Source organism: Malania oleifera, chromosome 6 (genome assembly GCF_029873635.1).
Source record: "Malania oleifera isolate guangnan ecotype guangnan chromosome 6, ASM2987363v1, whole genome shotgun sequence".
Classification (NCBI taxonomy): Eukaryota; Viridiplantae; Streptophyta; class Magnoliopsida; order Santalales; family Ximeniaceae; genus Malania; species Malania oleifera.
This window is the reverse complement of record NC_080422.1, coordinates 99,030,515-99,044,163: the sequence shown is the minus strand read 5'-3', so window position 1 is coordinate 99,044,163 and position 13,649 is coordinate 99,030,515. Positions and strand designations below refer to the sequence as shown.

Below are 13,649 nucleotides of genomic sequence, written 5' to 3'. Positions count from 1 at the left end.
TGAGGAGTAGAGACAGAAGAAGAGATCCGCACCTTCTGGTTCCCACCAGGGAGTCGGTCGTGGTTCATGGAAGAGAGGTGGATACTACAGAGATTGGAGGCAGGAGACAGGGATTCGAGGTTTTCAGGGTATGCACCCATTTCCAGCTTGCCCAACTTGTGGGAAGAGACACCCGGGGGAGTGTCCTGCCGAGCGAGGTGTTTGCTATTGGTGTGGGGAGCCAGGGCATGTGATAAAAGATTGTCAGGCTCAGATTGGTTATGCTACTGCTCCTAGACCTGCTCGAGGAGGCTATTAGGCACCATGTGGGGGCCAGCAGAGGAATATAGCTCTAGCCAAGGTTTTTGCTCTGACACCGGGTGATACTGAGACAGCCGACGACGTGGTGACAGGTACGATTAATATGTTTTTATTTAAAGTTATTGTACTCATTGACTCAGGGGCCACACACTCATTTGTATGTGTGGAATGTGTTAAATTGTGTGGGGATAAAACACAATCACTAGATGTTGAATTATTAGTGACTATACTGACCGGGTCAGCGGTGAGGTGTAGTAGGATGCTCCGTGGTTGTCCAGTTGATATTCAGGGGAGGATTTTATTTGCTGATTTAGTAGTGTTGGACATGCATGGGTTTGACATCATATTTGACATGGATTAGCTAGTAGCTAACTTTGCCATTATAGACTATCGTGTGAGGGAAGTGATATTCAGACCTCCAGGAAGACCAGAATTCAGATTTACAGGGTCACGAGTGAAATCTCTGCCTCATATGGTTTCAGCTGTTTAGGTAAGGAGACTGTTTTTGAATGGCTATCAAGGATTTGTGGCTTTTGTGAAGGAAATGTTAGAAAATGAATTGAAGCTTATTAATACGCCTGTGGTGAAAGAATTTATAGATGTGTTTCCAGATGAATTACCAGGTCTGCCACCTAATTGTGAGGTAGATTTTTCTATTGATCTACTTCCAGGTGTAGCGTCGATCTCTAAAGCACCGTATCGAATGGCGCCGGCAGGGTTGGCAGAATTGAAAGATCAATTGCAGGGTTTACTCAATAAGGGCTTCATACGACCTAGTGTATCTCCGTGGGGAGCTCCAGTACTATTTGTGAGAAGAAGGACGGGTCTATGAGGATGTGCATAGATTCTAGGGAGATTAATAAAGTGACCATCAATAACAAATATCCTCTACCCCGTATCGATGACTTGTTTGATCAGCTCCAGGGTACACACGTATATTCTAAGATCGACCTCAGATCAGGCTACCATCAGGTAAATGTGAGAGCAGAAGATGTATCGAAGACGAGTTTTAGGACCAGGTATGGGCATTACGAGTTCCTTGTTATGCCATTTAGTCTGATGAATGCTCCTGTGATATTTATAGATTTGATGAATAGGAATTTTTCATCCATATTTAGATCAATTTGTTTTTGTTTTTATTGATGATGTACTGGTCTATTCAAGGAGCTATTAGGAGCATGAGATACATTTGAGGCAGGTCTTGCAGATGCTCAGAGAAAAGAAGTTGTACGCCAAGTTCAGTAAATGTGAGTTCTGGCTCGAGAAAATTATGTTTTTGGGGCATGTTATCTCAGGAGACGAAATTCCTATGGATCCCTATAAAATTGAGGTGGTAGTGAATTAGGCTAGACCGAGGAACGTCCAGGAGATTAGAAGTTTCTTGGGGTTAGCTGGTTATTACTGTCGCTTTGTCGAGGGATTCTTAGCTTTATCAGGACCTCTGACACAAATGACCATGAAGAACGCCAGATTTGAATGAGACGACAGCTTTAAGCAAAGTTTTCAGGATTGAAGCAAAGACTTGTCACAGTGCCAGTACTAATCATCCCGTCAGGGGGTGAGAGTTACGTCATTTACAGTGATGCGTCCTTGAAGGGACTTGGCTGTGTATTAATGCAGCAAGGCAGGGTAGTGGCGTATGCGTTCAGATAGTTGAAAGAATATGAGAAGAACTACTCTACCCATGATTTTGCATTGGCTGTTGTGGTACACGTATTGAAGATTTGGAGGCATTACCTGTACGGCGTGCAGTGTGAGATTTTCTCTGACCACAAGAGTTTAAAGTATTTCTTCACTCAGAAAGAATTGAATATGAGACAGAGAAGGTGGTTAGAGTTAATTAAGGATTTTGATTGTACTATCAGTTACCACTTAGGGAAAGCAAATATGGTAGCTGATGCACTAAGCAGAAAGTCAGGAGAATTAGCGTTGGCGGCTATGGGGATTCAGTATCCGATCATGATGGATTTGGAGAGACTCGACATGGAGTTGATATGAAGTGATCCTCCAGTATGTATCGCCAGTTTAGTAGTGTAGCCTACTCTGTAAGAAAGAATTAAAGACGCTATAAGGAAGATCTAGAATTGGAAGAGGTGATAGATAGAGTACAGACTAGTCAAGGAGAGGAATTCTGCATTTTAGATGATAGAGCTTTACGGTTCCGTTCCAGATTGTGTGTTCCTACTGATGCTGACATCAGGAAGACTATTTTGGGGAAGGCTCACAGATCTTTGTATACAGTTCATCCCGGAAGTACGAAATGTACATGGATCTACGAGAGCTTTACTGGTGGAGAGGTATAAAGAAGGAAATTACTGAGTATGTAGCACAGTGTTTGACGTGCCAACGGGTAAAAGTTGAGCACCAGAGGCCGGCTAGGTCAGTTGCAGCCGCTATTTATCCCAGAGTGGAAGTGAGACCATATATCTATGGATTTTATCTCAGAGCTGCCGTCCACATTGCATGGCCAATATGCGATTTGGGTGATAGTAGATTGATTGACTAAGACCGCCCATTTTCTCCCTATCAAGATCAGCTATTCCCTTAGTTGTTTAGGGGAAATTTACATTCAAGAGGTAGTTCTTTCTCACGAAGTGCCTATGTCCATAGTGTTAGATCAAGACCCACGTTTCATGTCACGTTTCTGGACAAGCTTGTAGGAAGCTTTAGGGTCTCAGTTATAGTTTAGCATGCCATTCCACCCTCAGTCAGATGGGCAGACTGAGAGGACGATATAGATATTAGAAGATATGCTCCGAGCATGTGTATTAGATTTTGGGGGTAGTTGGACTTAGTTCATGCCATTGGTAGAATTTGCATATAATAACAGTTATCAGACCAGCATTAGCATAACACCGTTTGAGGCTTTATACAGTAGGAGATGCCGATCTCCTTTGTATTGGGACGAGATGGGTAAGTGGTGAGTTGTGGGACTAGAGCTTGTGCAGTAGGCATACGATAAGGTTCGGCTTATTAGGGATAGAATCAGTGCAGCTTAGAGCCGACTGTAAAAGTTATGCCGATAATCGCTATAGGAAATTGGAGTTTGACATCGGTGATCATGTATTTCTGAAGATAGCTCCGTTGAAAGGGATTATGCGATTTGGAAAGAAGGGTAAACTTAGCCCTAGGTTTATCGGTCCGTTTGAAATTTTAGACAAAGTGGGACCGGTTGCCTACAGGTTAGCTTTACCACCTACGTTATCTAGGATGCACAACGTATTCCATGTTTCTATGTTGAGGAAATACGTCTCAGACCCCTCTCATATAATCAATTTTGGTGAATTAGAGCTCAGCGATTCACTAGTCTATGAGGAGGTACCAGTGCAGATTTTGGATAGAAGAGAACATGAATTACATAATAAGAAGATTCCTCTGGTAAAGGTTCGATGGAGGAATCATGCAGTAGAAGAGGCTTATTGGGAGCTCGAGGAACAGATCAGATAGAAGTACCCGCAATTGTTCCAAAAAGTTCATATGTAACTGGAAAATGTAAATAAATATGTAGTATTTCTTTTGCAGGTACATGTAATACTTTAGTTAGTAAGAGGTATTTTAGTTTTGGGGGAAATTTTCTTTTGTATATGTAATCTCCCAGGACTCGGAATGTAACCACGGTATTCCTCCACCATAAGTGAGGATAAGTAATAAAAAAAGTAGATCGTTTTGCCTTAAGGGATGATGAAGTATATGAATAGTAAATTTCGAGGATGAAATTTTATAAGGAGGGGAGAATGTAATGACCCAAAAAATAATGGTTTTTAAATATTAAGAGAGAGTAAAGTGGAAAATTTAAAAGGGGGACAGCAGGCTTCGTCGACGAACGCTCTGCGTTTGTCGACGATGTTGTATATAGGGCTCGTCGACGAGGGTGCGTCTCGTCGATGAGAAAATACCGAGAGGCCATTTTGTACAACTCTAAATTTTGTCGATGAACGGGAGCACTCGTCAATGAAGTTCCTTCTTGACCTCGTCGACGAGGTGACGTGGCTCGTCGACGAAGGCCAGTATATAAATGGGTAAAAACTTAATTTTTTCCGAATTCTTGCGCAAACACTCCTCTCTCTCTCTCTCTCTCTCTCTCTCTCTCTCTCTCTCTCTCTCTCTCTCCCCTCTATGTCCCTCCTACCTTCTTTCTACGATATCGGGTCAGATTTACGCCGGTTCAACGATCTGAAGACACCACAACACTCCTAGAGAAGTTCTGTGCATATCTGCCGGAGCAGATCGTTGGTGGGTTTGAGTTGAAGTTCATCCTTAGTTTAAGGTAAGGCATTTTATTCAGAATTTGGGCTTTCCATAGTTATAAGAAATGTTATACATAGAAAAATACTGAAGTTTAGTTCTGAGAGTTGTTGAATTCAGGGTGTTGAACGGGGAACCCTGTGGATGCAAGACGAGAGGATTTTTAGGGGGTTTTTCTCAAGTGTCAGGTAAGGGAATAAAATAAAGCAGTTATTTTCCATACAAACTATATTATTATTATTATTATTATTATTATTATTATTATTATTATTATTATTATTATTATTTATCAGCAAATTTATTTTCAGGAAGCATGTATAATATATATGAAGAGGTTGGTAATAATGCATGTTTGGGAAAATACTACTATTATGTTGAAATGTATATATATTAGTATGATATGCCAGGAAATATAGTTTTACAATGAAATGTATGATTTTATTCAGCATTGTGTGGCATGAATATTATTTTACCTGAAAAGTATTATGTGATGGAAATTTTACGAATAAAGCACGTTTTACAGATTATGAGATAATGCAGTACACTATGGTTTCAAATACATTATAAATAAATTATTTATTCAGAACGATATTTATAAATTGTTCGGCGCAAGGTCGTGATTGATAGCCGTCGCAAGGCTGTGTATGATATATGATTTTGGCGCAAGGCTATAGATATGAAAGTAAACGGTGCAAGGCCGTATGTTTTTACTTTATTACAGAACATGCTATCAATCTATTTACATTAAACGGTATATTATCATGTATTATATGTTATCAAAATCCAGATGTTAGTTTAGTTATAGGAGTACAGTACCATTGCTATACAGATCAGATATCTATGTTAAGACTTGTGTTAACTACCTCACAAGGGGGTGAGAGATGGATAGTCGATGTGGCTTTTAGTGTAAAGTTGTAGACGTCCACCTGGCAGTTCGGACTAGGGTGTGGCAGGCCCATCGTACTTACAGACATTTTTGACTCGGCAGTGGTCAGCCAGCCATTGTTGGGTCCCGCCTTCGGGCCGCACAACCTGTCATGGGAGGTAATACATTATATCATCTAGCTATACATCCTAGGTAAAAATTTCAGTAATAGTAGTTATATTAGATGATTCATGAACAATATGATTTATTAGAAAATATGTAAGTGTATGATAATTTGCTATGTTATGATGTATCTTTTCAGGTATATGAAATGTACTGTATGTGTATAATTGCATCAAATATTCATGTTGCCACACAGCTGTATTTAGTTTATTTTCCTTTACTGAGAAGTATCTCACCCCCGAACTTAAATAATTTTTAGGAAACCCAAAAAGACCGGCGGATCGTGGCTGCCATTGAGTCAAGAGTACTACCCCGTTAGGAGGCTAAGTTTTGATCTAGGGATAGTAGGTGTGTGTTGTGGGTTCCTAGATATGTTTATACGTATTTTTTATTTTTGGAGATTGTACATAAACACAGATATTTGGGAATATAGTTAACTCTAGTATTTATATTTTATGGTTATGAAAATGTGATTTATATTTACTACTGCTTAGGTTTCTGCTGTGAATGTCAGATGTGTCCCCGTTACCCATGGGTTGGGTTGACTTTGTTATTAAGTATATTTTTTATATGATAAGATAAGTAGGTCATTACATATGTTATACACCATCCTTTGAGGAAAAATTTGCTGCTTATTTTATTAATTACCTTCACTTATGGCAGAGGAATACCGTGGTTACAATTATGGTTATGGAAGATTACAAATATACACATAAAATAAAATTTTCCCAAAACTAAAACACTACCTATCCTATACTCTAAAATACAACTTATACATTATTTACCTTGCACTATATAAATGATACTGATTTTATTAAACAATACTAACTTTATCTGAACTATTACCTTCCTTTTCCTAACTAATACTGATCCCCACCGAACAGACGGGGGTACTTCTGTCGTATTTCCTCCTCAAGCACCCATGATGCTTCCTCTACTGCATGATTCCTCCACAGTACTTTTACTAATGAAATTTTCTTGGTGCGTAACTCCTGTTCTTTTCTATTTAGACTCTGCACTGGTGTTTCCTCATAGTTGATCACGTGGGAGGGATCTGAGACATATTTCCTCAATATGGAAACATGGAATACATCATGAATCTTGGATAGAGCTAGTGGTAAATCTAGCCTGTATGTGACTAAACCCACTCTCTCAAGTATCTCAAATGGGCCAATAAATCTAGGGCTTAGTTTACCCTTCTTCCCAAACCTCATAGCTCCTCTTAGCGGTGCTACTCTAAAAAATGCCTGATCTCCCACATCAAACTCCAGCTTTTGGCTGGTAATATTTTCTCCTAAATGGCCATTAGATAGTTTTTAAGTACCCTTCCACATCTCACTACTGATCCAGTTGGCGTGCCTACTGACAAATCTATATCTAAAACCTGTGTCCCAACTCTAGTCGACTTGACATATCCCAATGACACGAACGAATGGGTGGCACCTTAGTCAAATAAAACAGTAGCTTTATATGATAAAGCAATAATCATACTTGTCATGATGTCGTCTGTAGCCTCAGCATCTCCCGACATCAACGCATAGACCCTCGCCGGAGTTGTGTTTCTTTGCTGGCCGCCACCCCTGGTTGCCTGGATATTCCCTCCAAATGGTTTGGGAGTAGGAGTAGTACTATACTGCATACGATAGTCCCGTGCTACATGACCTGGTCCACCACATCGGTAGAAGACGTTCCTCCTTGCTCGGCATTCTCCTCGGTGTCTCTTTCCACATGTAGGACAAACTGAATAGGCCTATTTGCCTTGAAACTCCCGTCTCCCAATCTCATGCCTCTGAGCTCTACCATATCTGTCTCCCCTACCAGAGCCTCGACTAGACCCTGCCTGGAATCCTGGAGGCGTGGGCCTCTTCCTCTGACTCAACGACCCCACATCCCTCTGGTTACTCTCCTCTACTACTATGGCCCTGTCCACTAATTTGGAGAAACCCTACATCTTTAAGACTGCCACTTGTCTATGGATGTCATACTTCAAACCCCTCTCAAACATTTTCACCTTCTTCACCTCATCTGGAACGATGTAGGGAGCAAAGCGTGACAGCTCGATAAACTTTGCTGCATATTGCTGAACCGTCAATTGCACCTGTCTCTGATTCTAAATTTTGCTATCTTGGCTTCTCTAACAGTAGGAGGAAAATAACGATCAAAGAACATTTCCTTGAATCGGTTCCATGACATGGCCACTGGTACGGGTCTTTATTCCTTAAGCAATTTCACGACTGTCCACCATCTCTCAGCTGCACCTGTCAACTTATATATGGCATTTAAGACCTTCTGTTCATTGGTATAATGAAGTACCTCCAGTATTTTCTCAATCTCCTGCATCCAATTTTTAGCAACTGCAGGATCAGCTCCTCCTGAAAACGCCAGAGGATTCATTTTAGCGAACTTCTCTATATTTATTTTTAGTTAATTCAACTTTTTTGACAATAGCATTTTTCAATTTGTCCAATAAAATGATAATATATATATATATATATGTGTGTGTGTGTGTGTGTGTGTGTGTGTGTGTGTGTGTGTGTGTGTTTGTGTGTAGATATACTAAAAATTTATCAACAATTATGTAGTTAAGTATTTATTCATTATAATTTTTAGAATATATATATATATATATATATATATATATATATATATATATATATAAGTCATTATTGACTTTGATAATATTAGCTCATGTGGCGAGACTAAAGAATAGTTTTGATCTTTTCTCTCATGTAACCCTCTAATGATTGGATTCATGATTGGATTCATGTAAATTCATAATAAGTAGAAAGATCTTAGTCTTATACAAGCAAAAAATAATTTTCTATGTCTATTTTTAAACTTCAAAAATACTTATAGTAAATTTTAAATTCTAATAAAATTTGTCAATCATATTTTATCAAATTTGAAATAATTCTTGTGACAGTGAGTAATTATTGGAGATGTCAATGAAAAATGGCGTTCTCCTCCCGAAAACGCCAGAGAATTGCATCTGAATCACCACCACTCGCACCAGAGGGGCTTGCACCATCATCACTACTGGCGTGAGCGCTGCTACCCCCAGGGTCCATCCTAAAAAATAGATAAACATAGTTTGAGGACCTTGTCTGCGCAACATAACTAACATATTTATTTAACTGAATTCTCATATCATCAATTTAATCTAATGTCCTTATTCTTCAATTTAAGATTCAGTCCAGCAATTGAGAAACACAATCCAACAACAGTTTACTATGGCTTTCTTGAAATCATCACCAAAATAAAAAAATAGAAACCACTACGGAAATCCTGCTTCCTGATTACAGAACAAAACCCTAAATACTCATCTTAATTTCCCTAGAATTGACTCTCTAAATTCTTGATTTATTCCTATACTCTGGTATTGTTTCCGCTACACATTAAAGTCTACAGACCCTAACAACCTAGGCTCTAATACCAAAATGTAACGCCCTGACTTTAGAACCATTTTTTTAACATGTTATTTGTTTTCTAATAACACTCTGATACCATAACGCACAGTCAAAGTCAACTCGAACCCATAAGTACCGAGGATTTTCTTATTTATACATACATATTACCTAAGTAGCGAAACCAAATACACTATACACATATACAATACCAGAGTTTCATTGTTTCTACATATACACATATATACCCCTAAAATCCATCACGAGTCTGATCCGACTACTTACCCTGCAACTGGGTAGTATCTACGAACTCCTTTATCACGGAGCTCGTTGTACTCATCTGTCAGGATTTCCTAAAATATTTGTAATGTTGGGGTGAGACACCTCTCAGTAAGGGAAATAAACTAATATCAGTGTGTGACAATGTGAGTATTATCATACTACATACATATACTGCAAATAATGTAACTATAATATGTACATATCTTAAGTTGTAATGGATATCATATGAAAATCTCTACTTTCAAACACACTATATCATAATGAATTTTTGTATCTTAAAAATCATCTGTTAAATATGTATTTTATTGAAATTATACCCTAGATGTAAATCTGTGTATCATGACTCCACCGCTCATGATTCGGGTTGTGCGGCTCGTAGGCTGAACTTAACGTTGACTGGCCTACTAGGTTAAGTCAAACATAACATAACTATGCACGATTGCCCACCCAAACTAGCCTGCCCAACCTACCACACCGAAAACCTCTAGGGGTTAGTAGCCTAGTGGGTATCCTACTACACCGCCTACACTTTTGGGCTAATCAGCCACCGACCCACACTTCTTAAACAGTGTGGTTGCACTGTCGGCTATACCCAAATTGGTCCGCCCAGCCTACTCACCGACAACCTCTGGGGGTCGACACTCAGTGGGTATCCTACTACACCGATCTGATTAACTAGCTATAATATCGTGCTCTTAACAAACGTAACCATCTGGGTTCTGTTATTATATATATATATATATATATATATATATATTACATTTCACATAATATAATTGGCTTGTATCTTCTTGTTCAATTAAATTTAATAGCTTTTTTCATTGCCTTTTGAAATGAAACTCTATTCTTTAATTGGCAGGTTATAAATTCTGCAAGATTATTAGGGTGTCCATAAGGTTTGACTATTCTTGTAATAGCAATGTTGAGTTTGCGGTTTACATAATTTAATTCTTTTTGTATGTTTATTTGTAATTCTTCGATTCCTCATGGTCTACCTTCTGTTAATAACTTTGCAAATCCCATATAGATTATAACCTGGATCAGATCGATTTTTTTTTTGAATCTCTATACGTGCAATTCCCTCGACACCGAAAAACATTCTCATGTTTTTTTGTACATAATTCTTGATACAATTCCACATTTTTTGATCTTCTTTTGGTTGTGCAAACCAAAGGGAATGATGATCTTGGGTCCAAGTCTGAAACCAAGTGGATTTATTTTTTGTCCCATAAACCTCTATTACTATACATACTTTGACTCGTAGCCATACCAGGCGCATCATGTCTGTGTACTTTTTTTATATATTCGTTCGGGTTTTTTAACCCTGTTTCTTCATATTTATATAAGGGTATGCCTTTTAATACAATAGTTATATGACAAGTGGTTTTTTTTTGTTGGATAACTACGTCCTCTAGCTTGAGGCTTTACTTTTTTTTACGACGATACCGCCATTTACTTCAGCTTTACTAATAGCTAAATCCGCTTTGCTGAAACCCATATTCTGACTAGCATTTTTTGTTGCATAAACCAATTTTAAAATAGGGTAACATGCTTGATAGGGCATGAGTTCTAGTATCATAAGTGTTTCCATGTAAGAACATCCACGAATTTGATCAATTATTCTTTGTGCTTTGTGAACAGACATATATATATATATAGACTTAAAGCATATGTTTCTGTATTTGGATTCTTCTTTCTCTTCTTTATCATAAGATTAACCTCCTACTAATGATTGTTGAGTATCTATATTCACTTTATTAACAATGAGATCGATTATCATTTTTCGCATGGCCCTAGAAATTTAGAGTGGGTGCAAATTCTCCCAATTTGTGGCCTACCATACGATCTGTTATATAAATAGGCAAAAGCTCCTTTCTGTTATGGATAGCAATAGAATGGTCTAGCATTGTGGGTATAATGGTGGATGCCCGAGACCAAGTTATTATTATTTCTTTTTTCACTTGTATGTTAAGCTTATCAATTTTTTTTAATAAATGATTTGCTACAAAAGGATTTTTTTATTATAGTTTTTTTATTTGAATTATTTCTGTTTTTTTTTTAAGTTTTTTTCTTTTGTTTTTGTAAATATGAAGAAATAAATTAGAATTTCTCTCCTATTTACTACGGCGACGAAGAATCAAATTATCACTATATTTATTTCCTTTTCTACTTCTTCTTCCAAGTGCAGGATAACCTCAAAGGATTGTTGGTTTTTTTCTACCAATTGGGGCCCTCCCTTCACCACCCCCATGGAGATGGTTTACAGGGTTCATAACTATTTCTCTTACTATAGGACACTTAGCCAACACTTAGATCCGACTCTACCCAAAATTTTCTGGTTCACCCCAACATTTCCCATTTGTCCGACTGTTACTGAGCAGTTTTTGGATATCAAGCGGACTTCCCCAGAAGGTAATTTTAATGTGGCCGATTTCCCCTCTCTTGCAATCAATTTTGCTACAACACCTGCTGCTTTAGCTAATTGTCCACCCTTTCCAAGTGTGATTTCTATGTTATGTATGGCCATGCCTAAGGGCATATTGGTTGAAGTAGATTCTTCTTTTTGATCAATCAAAACCCTTTCCCAAATTGTACAAGCTTCTTCCAAAGCATACGAATTTCTGGATGTAGATGATGATATCTATACAGATGGATCTTATATATATATCGTATGTAGAATGAAGTACCACATGAGTGGATATATAGGAATCCAAATCTGTTGAATCACTCATGTTATAATCTTCTACATCCTAGGTCTTCCCATTCCGTCATCTGGCTTATGGTCTTCGTGTAGCATTCACACCAAATGACTCTATGAAATTACGTCGACACTTCCATATATTTTGGGTAACGTAGGAAACATTTCTATTTTTCCTCCAGGGAATTTTTAGAATTCCCACTGTTTAGCTTTCAATTCACCTCTGACCATCAAATGAAATGTGAATAACCCATCCTCCTCTCTTTGAAACAAGGGGCACTTCTGGTTTTGAGAGAGATAATTTGAACAAGTATGGCCGCCCCCTATTGGGATGTACTATTAAACCTAAATTGGGGTTATCACTAAGAACTACGGTAGAGCAGTTTATGAATGTCTCCGCGGTGGACTTGATTTTACCAAAGATGATGAGAACGTAAACTCCCAACCATTTATGCGCTGGAGAGATCGTTTCTTATTTTGTGAAAAGCAATTTATAAAGCCCAAGCCGAAACAGGTGAAATCAAAAGGCATTACTTGAATGCTACTGCATGTACATGCAAAGAAATGATGAAAAGGGTTGTATTTGCTGGAGAATTGGGAGTTCCTATCATAATGCATGACTACTTAACAAGGGGATTCACTGCAAATACTAGCTTGGCTCATTATTGCCGAGATAATGGCATGCTTCTTCACATCCATCATGCAATGCATGTGGTTATTGATAGACAGAAGAATCATGGTATACACTTTTGTGTACTAGCTAAAACCTTGCATATGTCTGGTGGAGATCATATTTACGCTGGTACCGTAGTAGGTAAACTTGAAGGGGAAAAAAATATCACTTTGGGCTTTGTTGATTTACTACGTGATGATTTTATTAAAAAAGACTGAAGTCGCGGTATCTATTTCACTCAAGATTGGGTCTCATTGTCGGGTGTTTTGCCTGTAGCTTTGGGGGGTATTCACATTTGGCATATGCCTACTTTGACCTAGATCTTTGGAGATGATTTCGTACTACAGTTTGGTGGAGGAACATTATGACACCCTTGGGGAAATGCGTTGAGTGCCGTAGCTAATCGAGTAGCTCTAGAAGCATGTGTACAAGCTCTTAATGAGGGACGTGATCTTGCTCTTGAGGGTAATAAAATTATTTGTGAGGCTAGCAAGTGGAGTCCTGAACTAGCTACTGCCTGTGAGGTATGGAAGGAGATCAAATTTGAATTCGAAGCAATGGATACTTTGTAATGGAATCCATTAATTACTCTTCGTTCCCTTAATTGAATTGCAATTAAACTCGGTCCAATCTTTTACTAAACTAGTATAAAGGATTGATTCAAATACAATACAAATATTCTATTGCATCTATTTTAAATCTTGTATATATCTAGATATATACAAGATTTAAAATACAAAATCGAAGACTAAACAACTCAAATGTTTCTATTGTTGTGTTTGATCCACAATGAATCCTATGGATCCTTTAGGATTGGTATCTTTTTTATATCTCATAGTTGCGAACTATCGATTGAGCCAAAGAACTCTTTCTACCTATCCTGTATATTGTCTTTTCGTTCTGTAGAAATATTAGACGAGATTTTATGAAAAAAAAAATGAGGAGAGAACAAATTTTTTTTTTTATATGAATTTGACACGACATAAGAAAAATCACTCT

General features: G+C 38.1%; 1 pseudogene; it reads left to right on the top strand.

Annotated features, from left to right (window-relative positions):
* Window positions 1-8,545: 8,545 nt before the first annotated feature.
* LOC131158725 (ribulose bisphosphate carboxylase large chain-like) lies at window positions 8,546-13,222 on the top strand (annotated as a pseudogene).
* Window positions 13,223-13,649: the final 427 nt, after the last annotated feature.